Raw genomic sequence first — 13,368 nt, 5'->3', positions numbered from 1 at the left:
GTCACGATTTTAGTCTTTCACCATACCTGTTTAATCTGTATGCTGAACAAATAATCCGAGAAGCTGGACTATATGAAGAAGAACGGGGCATCGGGATTGGAGGAAGACTCATTTACAACCTGCGTTATGCAGATGACACCACCTCGCTTGCTGAAAGTGAAGAGGACTTGAACTACTTACTAATGAAGATCAAAGACCACAGCCTTCAGTATGGATTACACCTGAACATAAAGAAAATGAAAAATCCTCACAACTGGACCAATGAGCAAAATCATGATAAATGGAGAAAAGATGGAAGTTGTCAAGGATTTCATTTTACTTGGATCTATAATCAACAACCACAGAAGAAGAAGTCGAGAAATCAAAAGACTCATTGCTTTGGGTAAATCTGCTGCAAAGGACCTCTTCAAAGTGTTGAAGAGCAAAGATGTCACCCTGAAGACTAAGGTGCGCCTGAACCAAGCCACGGTATTTTCAATCACATCATATGCATGTGAAAGCTGGGCAATGAATAAGGAAGACTGAAGAAGAGTTGACGCCTTTGAATTGTGTTGTTGGCGAAGAATATTGAGTATACCGTGGACTGCCAAAAGAACAAACAAATCTGTCCCGGAAGATGTGCGGCCAGAATGCTCCTTAGATGCAAGGATGGTGAGACTGCGTCTTACACACTTTGGACATCTTGTTAGGAGGGATCAGTCCCAGGAGAAGGACATCATGCTTGGCAGAGTACAGGGTCAGCGGAAAAGAGGAAGACCCTCAATGAGGTGGATTGACACAGTGGCTGCAACAATGAGCTCAAGCATAACAATGATTGTAAGGATGGCGCAGGACCGGGCAGTGTTTTGTTCTGTTGTGCATAGGGTCGCTATGAGTCGGAACTGTCTCGATGGCACCTAACAACAACAACAACATCTCACATATTTAAATAGAAACTCTCCTTAATCTTCCTTCTTCTGGTGCCTTTGGGATTTTCTGCCACCTTTATAACGATATTCCTTGCAAAAGTTTTCTTTCACATCGTCTCCACTTTTTCGACTCCATTACCTTCTGATCCAGCTCCAGTAAGATTTGTCCCACCTCGTCACTGAATCCAATCTTGTCAAAGATCTCTACAATGCCAAACCCAATGGTCAATTTTCAGTCCTCATCTAACTTATATTCATAGGAGCTCTTGACACATTTAACCACTTTTTCATTCTTGAATCACTTTTTTCACTTGATCGCCAGAAAAACAGACTCAGTTTTCTTCCTTTCTCCATGGATATTCTGTTCCAGTCTCCTTTGAGTCTTTCTCATTCCAATATTTGGAATGCTCCAAGATGCTCCCCTTGTCTACTTACTCCCTGTCTTAGTCATCTAGTGCTGCTATAACAGAGGTACACCAAGTGGATGGCTTTAAAAAAGAGAAATTTATTTCTTCACACTAAAGTAGGCTAAAAGTCCAAAATCAGGGCATCGGCTCCAAGGGAAGGCTTTCCCTCTCTGCTGGCTCTGGAGGAAAGTCCTTTTCCTCAATCTTCCCCCAGTCGAGCAGATTCTCAGGCACGGGGATCCCGGGTCCAAAGGATGCGCTTTGCTCCCGGTGCTGCTTTCTTGGTGGTATGAGGTCCCCAACTCTGTGCTTGCTTCACTATCCTTTTATCTCTTCAAAGATAAAAGGTGATGCAGGCCACACCGCAGAGAAACTGCCTTTATGTTGGTTTAGGGGTGTGGCCTGAGCAAGGCTGTTAGATCCCAGCCTAATTGTCTTTAACATAAATTTAAAATGACAAAATGGAGGACAACCACACAATACTGGGAATCATGGCTTAACCAAGTTAATACACACATGTTTGGGAGGTCATAATTCAATCCATGACATTCCCTTCCTCCAAAAACCAAATTTAATCTATTGCCTTCTAGTCAATTCTAACTCATAGCAACTCTATAGGACAGACTAGAACTGCCCCATAGGGTTTCCCAGGAAAGGCTGGTGGCTTCAAACTGCCAACCTTTTGGATAGCAGCCAAGCTTTTAACCACTGTGCCACCAGGGCTCCACTCCCTTCTTAGGTGGCTTAAAAAAAACCAAACCCACTGCCGTCGAGTTGATTCTGACTCCTAGCGACCGTATAGGACAGAGTAGAACTGCCCAGTAGAGTTTCCAAGGAGCACCTGGTGGATTCAAACAGCCGACCTCTTGGTTAAATTCAATTCGGACTCATAACGACACCCAGCAGGAAGCTCTAAATGAAAAAGACACAAAATAAAAAGTGGTGGCAAGGATACGGAGATATTGAAACCCTCATACACTGCTGATGGGAATGTAAAATGGTACCATCACCTTGGAAAACAGTCTGTCAGTGCCTGAGAAGATGAAACATAGAGTCACCAAAAAAACCAAAACCAAACCCTGTGCTGTCGAGTTGATTCGGACTCATAGCGACCCTATAGGGCAGAGTAGAACTGCCCCATAGAGTTTCCAATGTGTCTGGCAGATTCGAACTGCTATCATTTTGGTTAGCAGTCGTAGCACTTAACCACTATGCCAGCAGGGTTTCCAATATGACCCAGCAACTCCACCTTTAGGTATATACTCAAAAGAAAAATACAGAGTGTCCACTCCCAAAACTTGTCCATGAAATGTTCATAGCAGCATTATTCATAATAGCCAAAAGTGGAAACCATCCAACAACCCAAATGTCCATCAACAGAAGAGAAAATAGATAGCTGCCACAGAGTCGACTTCAACTCATGGTGACCTTATGTACAACAGAAGAAAACATTGCCTGGCCCTGCATCATCCTCGAAACCACCAGCATGTTTGAGTCCATTGTTAAAGCTATTGTGCCAATCCATCTCACTGAGGATCTTCCTTGCCCTCACTGACCCTCTATTTCACCAAACATGGTGCCCTTCTCCACTAATGGATCTCTTCTAACGATGTGTACAAAGCAAGCAAGTCTGACAATGTTCTGTTGTGATCCATAACGTTTTAATTAGCTAACTTTTGGAAGTAGGTAGCCAGGCCTTTAGGTCATCTTAGTCTGGAAGCTCCACTGAAATCTGTCCATCATGGGTGACCCTGCTGGTACTTAAAATCTTGGTGACATAGCTTCCAGCATCAGAGCAACAGGTAAGCCAACATGGTAAGACAAACAGACAGGTGGTAAGTCAACTGAGGAAGTGATTTGTACATAAAATGGAATATTATTCGGCAATTGTGAAATGAATGAAGTACTGATACATGCCATAATGTGGACGAACTTAGAAAACATTATTTTAAGTGACAGAAACAAGTCACAAAAGACCATATTGTATGATTCAATTTATATGAATTGTCCAGAGTAGGCAAATCTAGAGACATAAATCTGTTACCTAGGGCAGGGGGCAATGGGGCGGGGGGGGATGCAAGGTGTTAGGAAGGAATGGACAGTGACTGCTAATTGGTATTTTATTTTTCTTTTGGGGATGATGAAAATGCTCTAAACTTAATTGTGATGATGGCTACATAACTCTCTGAATGCACTAAAAAACATCTGTACATTTTCAATGTGTGAATTGTATATTATGTGAATCAATTGTATAGCATCTCAATAAAACTGTCAAAAAAAAAAAAAAAGAAGACATATTCCAAATGTTAAAAGGTGGTGTTATAGGCTTGTTTATTTATGTTTTTATTTTTTACTTTATATATTTCTGCATTATCTGAAATTTTTATAATGCCTACCTGTTATACATTTATAACATAAAGTGATTTCTATTTTGAAAAATACTTATCCAACAATATTTACAGAACATCTATCAGATAAAGATATTATTAAATTAATCTTAGAAAGAAAACTAGGGACAAATGCACTTGCTTCCTTTTCGGTTTATTTTTGTAAATTAAATTTTCGAAGTTCTTGTCATTTCAACTACCAATGTCTTTGTAAGTTTTAAGTTAAGATTAGTGTATTTGATTCTCATTAAAATAAATTTAATAGGTTACAGATCTGTTTGGGATTATTTATCCCTTTAATTCCAGTAAGCCAATTAGGTAATGTGATCCTCATTCTTTAGAAGCTGACAACACATTTACTATCTACAGGATTTCATGTAATTATGGCCACCTCAATTTTGATACGCAGCCTAAGGTAAAAAAGGTATTTAACTTAGCAAGTTTCTGACTTAATGCCTTTAATTTTAAGTATGATTATAATTGATGAATAACTAGTTTTTTGAACATTAAGAAACAAGTTATTAAGAGTTATATTCTGCATTCAAACAAATTTTTTTCTACAATAGAAAGGACTGGTACAGGAAAAACATATCATTGTAAACTAATTTCCATGACATATTCAGAAACTACTTTTTATTTTCTTTTTAGAAATATATATTTGTTTTGGTTTAAAATTTTTCGTGTGTGTATGTGTGTGTGTGCTTTAGGTGAAAGCTTACAGAGCAAATTAGTTTCTCTTTAAACAGTTAATACACAAATTGTTTTGTGACGTTGGTTGCCAACCCTGCAATGTGTAAACACTTTCCCCTTCTCCACCCTGGGTTACCTGTTTCCATTCGTCCAGTCTTCCTGTCCCTTCCTACATTCTCGTCTTTGCTTTTGGGCTGTCGTGCCCCTTAGTCTCATATACATGATTGAACTATGAACCACGTTCCTCACATGTGTTATTGTTGGGCCTGTAGACCTGTCTAATCTTTGGCTGAAGGGTGAGCCTCAGCAGTAACTTCACTACTGAGTTAAAAGTGTGTCCAGTGAAACGCTCCCGATCGTTAGCCGTTAGAGAAATGCAAATCAAAGCTACAATGAGATTCCATCTCACTCCAACAAGGTTGGCATTACTCCAAAAAACACAAAATAATAAATGTTAGAGAGGTTGTGGAGAGACTGGAACACTTATACACTGCTGGTGGGAAAGTAAAATTGTACAGCCACTTTGGAAATCAATTTGGCGCTTCCTTAAAAAGCTAGAAATAGAACTACCGTACAGTCCTTGGAACATATCCTAGAGAAATAAGAGCTTTTACATGAACAGATATATGCACACCCATGTTCACTGAAGTACTGTTTACAATAGCAAAAAGATGGAATCAACCAAGGTGCCCATCAATGGATGAATGGATAAATAAATTATAGTATATTCACAAAATGAATCAGTATCAATAAAGAACAATGATGAATCCGTGGAAAATTTCATAACATGGAGAAATCTGGAAGGCATTATGCTAAGTGATATTATTCAGTTGCAAAAGGACAAAATTTTATGAGACAACAATTATAAGAACTTGAAAAATAAAGAAGAAAATATTCTTTGATGGTTACGAGAGTGGGAAGGAGAGGGGTTTTCACTAATTAGATAGTAGTTAAGAACTATTTTAGGTGAAGGGAAGGGCAAAACACAATACAGGAGAGGTCAGCACTACTGGACTAATCCAAAAGCAAAATTGTTTCCTGAACAAACTGAACGATTTGAAGGCCAGCACAGCAGGGATGGAGGTTTGGAAACCATGGTTTCAGGGGACATCTAAGTCATTTGGCATAATAAAATCTATTAAGAAAACATTCTGCATCCCACTTTGGAGAATGGTGTCTGGGGTCTTAAAGGCTAGCAAACGGCCATCTAAGATGCGTCTTAAAAAGTTAGAAATAGAACTACCATACAACCCAGAAATCCCACTCCTCAGAATATACCCTAGAGAAATAAGAGCCTTCGCACAAACAGATATATGCACACTCATGTTTATTGCAGCTCTGTTTACAATACCAAAAAGCTGGAAGCAACCAAGGTGTCTATCAACGGATGAATGGTTAAATAAATTGTGGTATATTCACACAATGGAATACTACCCCTCGATAAAGAACAGTGACGAAACTGTGAAACACTTTACAACATGGAGGAACCTGGAAGGCATTATGCTGAGCGAAATTAGTCAGAGGCAAAAGGACAAATATTGTATAAGACCACTATTATAAGATCTTGAGAAATAGTATAAACTGAGAAGAACACTTACTTTTGTGGTTACGAGCAGGGGAGGGAGGGAGGGTGGGAGAGGGTTATTTACTGATTAGTTAGTAGATAAGAACTACTTTAGATGAAGGGAAGGACAATACTCAATACAGGGAAGGTCAGCTCAACTGGACTGGACCAAAAGTAAAGAAGTTTCCGGGATAAACTGAATGCTTCAAAGGTCAGCGGAGCAAGGGCAGGGGTTTGGGGACTATGGCTTAAGGGGACTTCTAAGTCAATTGGCAAAATAATTCTATTATGAAAACATTCTGCATCCCACTTTGAAATGTGGTGTCTGGGGTCTTAAATGCTAACAAGCAGCCATCTAAGATACATCAATTGGTCTCAACCCACCTGGATCAAAGGAGAATGAAGAACACCAAGGTCACCGGATAACTATGAGCCCAAGAGACAGAAAGGGCCACAGGAACCAGAGACTTACGTCATCCTGAGACCAGAAGAACTAGATGGTGCCCGGCTACGACTGATGACTGCCCTGACAGGGAGCTCAACAGAGAACCCCTGAGGGAGCAGGAGATCAGTGGGATGCAGACCCCAAATTCTCATAAAAAGACCAGACTTAATGGTCTGACTGAGACTAGAGGAATCCCGGCAGTCATGGTCCCCAAACCTTCTGTTGGCCCAGGACAGGAACCATTCCCGAAGACAACTCATCGGACATGGAAGGGACTCGACAATGGGTAGGAGAGAGATGCTGATGAAGAGTGAGCTACTTGTATCAGGTGGACACTTGAGACTGTGTTGGCATCTCCTGTCTGGAGGGGAGATAGGAGGGTAGATGGTGTTAGAAACTGGCAAAATGTCACAAAAGGAGAGACTGGAAGGGCTGACTCAGTAGGGGGAGAGTAAGTGGGAGTATGGAGTAAGGTGTATATAAGCTTATATGTGACAGACTGACTTGATTTGTGAACATTCACTTAAAGCTCAATAAAAATTATTTAAAATAAAGAAATAAGTAAACCAAAAATATCCCCTGAAGTCCTTTTAAAACCAAACAATAGTTTAGCCCAACTAGTAAAGAATGTCTGTCTTGAGCATTGTGCTCTTTTAAGATCTAGCTACATGGGATCAGCAGCAATTCAAAAGATTAGATAGGAAACTTAGGGGCAGTGAGTTTTTGTTAATGGGAGAGGAACAACTCAAAAAAGGAGGGTGAGAATGGTAGCACAATTTGAAAACTGTAATCAAGGTCACTGAATTGCACATGTAAAAATTGTTGAATCGGTATGTGTTCTGCTGTGTATATTCTCAACAACAAAAACAAAAATAAATTATTTAAGAAATGAATTTTAGGCTTAGAGTGGATATTGGAAAGGTTTAAGACTTTTGGGGGTGCTGAGATAGGGTGAGGAGCCTTGGTGGTAGTGATTAAAGCTCAGCTGTAACCAAAAGGTCGGCAGTTCAAGTCCACCAGCCACTCCTTGGAAACCCTATTGGGCAGTTCCACTCTGTCCTATAGTGTCACGTGAAGTCGGAATTGACTCGATGCCAGCGGGTTTGGTTTTGGATTTTTGAGATAGGGGGATGGGATGAAAGCACTTTGCACATGGGAAGGCCCAAAATTTTGGGGGGCAGACAGTGGACTGTTACGGTTGAATCGTTAAATTGTGTCCCACCAAAATATATGTTGAAGCCTTAACTCCTGTACTAGTGAATGTGGCCTTGTTTGGAGATAAAGTCTTCCTTTGAAGATGTTATTAGTTAACAAGGTCATATTTAAATAGGGTGGGTCCTAATCCCTCCTTGAATAGTGTTTTATAAAGGGGACAACAGACACAGAGACAGTGTTACAGGAGGAGTGGACGGATGAACGTGCAGTGAGGAGGAGAGGCCATGTGAATGTGCATCTAAAAGCCAAAGAATGTCAAGAAATGCCCAGGGCTACCGGAAGCTGGAAGTGACAAGAAAGGATCTTCCCCTAGAGCTGACCGAGAGAGAACTGTGAGACGATAAACTTACACGCTTCAAAGTCACCCACTTCATGGTATTTTGTTAGGTTTGTTAGTTTCTGTCGGGAAACGAAGACACTGATGTTTCAGCATTATTAAATTCTCATGTGTATTTCTGTCAAGAATATCATAGGGGTGATGTCGTGCCTTTCTCGGTGCATCTTATCGAGGAACACATGTCGATACACCTCATATTGGTGAGGTTAACTTTGATTATTTAGCTGGGCTGTGTCTGCCAGGTTTCTCCTCTGTAAAGTTTCTATTTATTCTTTTTAAATTAATATTTGCATGTATATATAAATCAAAATATACTTTGATATTATGTAAATATTCTGTTTCTCATCATGTTTTCAACTACTACATTTAGAATCCATTATGAATCTTGCCTAAAAATAATTAATGTGTGTTTTCCAAAGGTGATTTTCTATTTCTATGATTCCTTATACATTTATTAATTGGAATTTTACTAGCAGCTTTCCCTTCTGCACCATTAATTTATTTATCCACATCAGTTTGGACTTACGGATTTTTATTTTATTCTACGGGTTATAATCTGTTGTTATAACTACTTTTTTTCTTGTTCAAATTACCCCAGACTTGGTCATTGGGGGCCTCTTTAAGAGAGCTTCTTTGCTTTTGGCATGTCTTTAATTTTATTTTTGAGCATGACATTACTTTCTGGCACAAGATATTGCAGGACCATTTTGTGCTATCTGTGCCCCGGCTGTGGAATCTGTTATTTCTCCAGATGCTCTGGCTCCTTTTATTGGAGAATGGCATGTAGAAGCTAAGACCTGGACACGGGGTGCACTCACAGCTGCTGAACTGTAATTACTCTCAGGTTATGCTCATTTCCTAGCACGAAGCGAGGAAATGCATGTGTGTAAATGCACAGGTACATACCCATCCGGATCTTTTCTATATTGATGATATATACACACACATATGCATATATACACTTGCACGTACACATACATAAACATATGTATATAACACATCTTAAAAAGTCATGAATTCATCCTTATACCTCCAGTTCTAACTACACGGTAGAGTTCATTCTAGTCTTCCCCTTGTCTTTATCCTCTCTTCGCTCTGAAAATAAGAATCCTGGCTATTATTATCCACACTGTATTTACTTCTTGCTTAATCCTAGAATATATATAAAGTACTTATAGAATTCCTAACCTATAACCATATGAAAAATAGATTGGCTAAGCATAGTACAATATGTATACAGTAGGTTTTTTGGTTTTTTTGTCTTTAGTTTTGGAGTATACAGAAAGAATATTGGTTTCCAAAGTTACTTAGGTAAGTTCTTTCCTTCCCTATCCCTTTCAGTGTATGGCATTTTTACGCAAATAATACAGTGTTATATGTATTTTTCCCAAGTGCACAACACCTCCACCCCTATTTTTATAAGCCGGCTATGCCGTGTGTTATATGTGTGGGCATTTTTTCTACAAGTATGGTAATTACTCATTTATAATAGAGTTGGGGTGATTTTTATTACTTGTATTCCATTCTGCATTTCCCCAATACCCTGGTTAATTCTAATGAGTTATTTGATTTTTCAAGCATTGCAAACATCAACCTGGTTCTAAAAATCAGAACTAAAAACAAACAAAAAAGAAAGCTATAAAAAAGTCTGCTGCTAAAAGTAACACAGCTACCTTATTTCTTCTTTGTTTTCAATCCCCCATTCTTTTCATAATCACTCCCTGTAGGTAATCAACCCCATTAGTCTCTGATTTACTCTCTTTTTTTTTTCCAGAATTGTGCAGATTGCAGATATATGTTTTTCCCATTGTCTCTCACATGTAACGTTGCATTTTTTTTCTGATTTTCTTTTTCCTTCTCTTAAAAATGTATAAAAATAAAAATTTGGGGATAATGCCATGGTCCATAGAGATCTTCCTCCTCCATTTTGACAGCTTTATAGTAATCCATCGTGTGGATGTACCATGGTTTAATTCAACCAGACTCCTGTAGGCATTTAGGTAGTGTCCAGTATTTTGCAAATATAACCCAAGCTGTAGTGAATAACATGTACCTGTATTTATTTTTTCTTATCGTTTAAGGTATATCTTTAAGATAAATTCCTGGAAGTGGGATTACTGACTCAAAAGGTAAGTACATATGTGGTTTTGTTAGACATTGCCAAATTCCCCTCTGAAAGACTTGTACCAATTTACATCCATGTCAGCAGTGTATGATGTGACACGTTTTTTATTTAATCTCCTAATCTGAGGCTAGGAATCCAAGCCCAGGAATCTCATTTTCCCCAGATTTTGCTGAAGTCTCTATAAGTGTGAGTGAATTTCTTTCTTTCTGAATTTCCCAATATCTGCCAAAGTTCTTGACCTGCCAGTAAGTGACCTTCTTTACTACCTGTAAGGCAGGGACTGTATAAACTGTAGAGCAGATATCAGCTCAGTTTCCTATGAGGACTCTGTGTACCTCAGTTGACGTATGAAATATAAACCCTTGTTTTTTAATGGTGGGCTTCTTGTCAAACATGATACCCAGGCATGGTTTCAGTTACACAACTGATTTGTTGAATTACATCCTGATAACAAGGAGGACAGATTCTTATTGAACCTATGCATATAATTACATTATCAAAAAGAGTAAAGGCATTTATTAGAAATATTTGTCCCTGGATCCTAAGAGACAGTGATATCAACAATATTTCCAACAAGTATACTTTATTCAACCGCATGTAATAAGTTCTTGTATTTCTGGGTGCTAGCTAAGCAGTCTGCTCTCACAAAGGTATCTGCTCCTGGACTAAAATGAATCCTGGAAATTCTGGCTCATTCCTCTAATATAGTCTGACAGTTCTATGTGATGCTTCCTTAAGTTCCAAAGTCATGAGTCTATTTCTCAAAGCATCAGTAGTTAAGAGAACCTGGTACAATCATTTCATGAGACTGAAACTTTTCTACTTTGTAGAAGACTCAGTGTTTGGCATCTACATCATAGCAGAAGTTTCAGGCTGGCAAGAGAAGGAAGCAGAGTTGTCAGTTGATGATAAGGGTAAATGACAGTGCTGAGTTTTATCAGTAACCAACAACATGAGAATGGTGGAGCATTAAATCCTCTGTTGGCATATAATCCATAACCGGTTTATGAGGATTAGATCGATATTTCCCTTCCGGGTAGGAACATACTATTGACAGTGAGCACATTCTTGTGTTAGTTTCTGAAATATATATACAGATTAATAACTTTTTTTTGGATTCATAGTGGTACAAAGTGTTAACTGAAAGGTTGATGGTTTGAACACATCCAGCATCTCTGTGGGAGGAAGACGTACAGATCTGCTTCTGTAAAGATTTAAAGCGAAGAAAACCCTAGGGGGAAGTTCTCATCTGTCACTTGTGGTCACCATGAGTTGAAATCAACTCAATGGCACCTAAGAATAACAACAATCACATTTTTATCTGAGTGAAATTCACTCACTAAAAGGGAGCTTCTCTGATTTCACAACTCTTTCCTTGCAGCTTTTACAATTTTGTTGTTAGTTGCTGTTGAGTTGGATCTGGCTCATGGCAACTTTATGTGTAAAGAAAAAAACAGTCAGATCCTATGCCATCTTCATGATACTTGTTATGTTTGAGCCCATTGTTGTGACTATCATGTTACACATCTCATTGAAAGTTTCCCTCGTTTTTGCCAGTCCTCCATTTTACCAAATGTTTTGTCCTTCTCTAGTGATTGGTCTTTCCTGATGATGTGTGGAAAGTAATAAGTCAAAGTCTCACCATCATTCCTTCTAAGAAGCATTCTGATTGTATTTCTTCTAAAACTGATTTGTTCACTCTTTTGTCAATCCACTGTATATCCAATATTTGGTACTCAGCTTATTAAAGATATGAAGCATACCAAAAATTCTCTAGTTATTTCTAGTATTCTACCTTTTATAAGGTAGGAAGACAAATCATTTCATTTAAAAAGATGCCTTGAATTCATTCATTCATTCATTTATTCCTCTGAATTTTGTGCCTGGCCTTGAGAAAACAAACTCTAAAGCATTAACATGGTTTCTGCTGAGTAGTCCGAGCATATTCTTATTGACTTTTCTTTTGAAGATGACTTCATTTATCCCTAGCACCTCTTAAAATTCTCTCTTTATCTTCAGTTTTGGAAAGTTTGATTATAACATGACTTGGTGACTTTCTTTTGAGATCTACCTCATGTGGAGTTCAATGAGCATCTTGGATAGATATCTTGTCATCTTTTGTGATATCAGGGAAGTTTTCTGCCAACATATCTTCAACAATTCTCACTATATTTTCTGTTATCCCTCGCTTTTCTGATACTCCAATCACTCCTAGGTTATTTCTCTTGATAGAGTCTCACATGATTCTTAGGAATTCTTCAGTTCTTTAAAAATTATCTTATCTGATTTTTCTTTTCCTATATTGGTGCCAAGTGTTTTATCCTTAATCTCATTAATTTTGCCTTCCATCTCCTCAATTCTGCTTCTCTAATTTTCTATTGAGTTTTCTAATTCTGTAATTTTATTGTTAATCTTCTGAATTTCTGATTGCTGTCTCTCTATGGATTCCTGCAGCCTATTAAATTTTTCATTATGTTCTTGAGTAATCTTTTTCTTTCTTCAACTGTTTTATCTGTGTGTTCTTTGGCTTGTGTGTTTTCCTGATCACCTCCCTGATCCCTTGAAGAGTTCTGTATATTAATCTTCTTTAGTCTACATGTGGTAATTTCAGGAAGATGTCTTCATCTGGAAGATTCCTTCATTCTTTGTTTTGAGAGCTTGTTGAAGCCATTGTCTGCTTCTTTATGTGATTCAATATTGATTGTTGTCTCCAAGCCATTTATACGTTACTGTATTAATTTATTATATGTTTGATTACTGTATCTTAGCTTCTTGCTTTGTTTTGTTTTGATATACCCAAATAGGTTGCTTGAGTGAGCGAGCTTGATTATTTGCCCCTTTGAAGCTGTGACGTCCTGTTACCAGACGGCTGGACCTGTTACCAAGTATATGAGCCTAGGAGTCCATTCACTTTTCTTCTATGGATTCAGCCCACATGTCCAGGCAGTTGGTCAGCAAGTGTGTGGTAAACGCTTTGTCCTACAGTCTTAGAGGGTCAGGGGTGATTGGTGTAGGCAGAGGTATCTGCTTGTAGCAGGGGGTCATGCTCTAAAAAAGGCAGGGGGCTGACAACCATCCCCAAGTGTCTGCAAGGAAACTGCATCCCTGTTAAGGAGACTGCACAGGCAGGTGGGTTGTGCAGCTGGAACATGGGCACCGAATGGTTTTGGTTAGAAGGACTGGGAGGCACCACTTCTCCTTGGAGCCCTGTCATGGGTGGCTAGGTGATCTGGGTGGGACAACCGGCCCTCAGGCCCTTGATATGGGCAGGTGAGGAGGACCTTGTTTAA

Source organism: Elephas maximus, chromosome 5 (assembly GCF_024166365.1).
Source record: "Elephas maximus indicus isolate mEleMax1 chromosome 5, mEleMax1 primary haplotype, whole genome shotgun sequence".
NCBI classification, from domain to species: Eukaryota; Metazoa; Chordata; class Mammalia; order Proboscidea; family Elephantidae; genus Elephas; species Elephas maximus.
Note: the sequence above shows the minus strand (reverse complement) of the source record.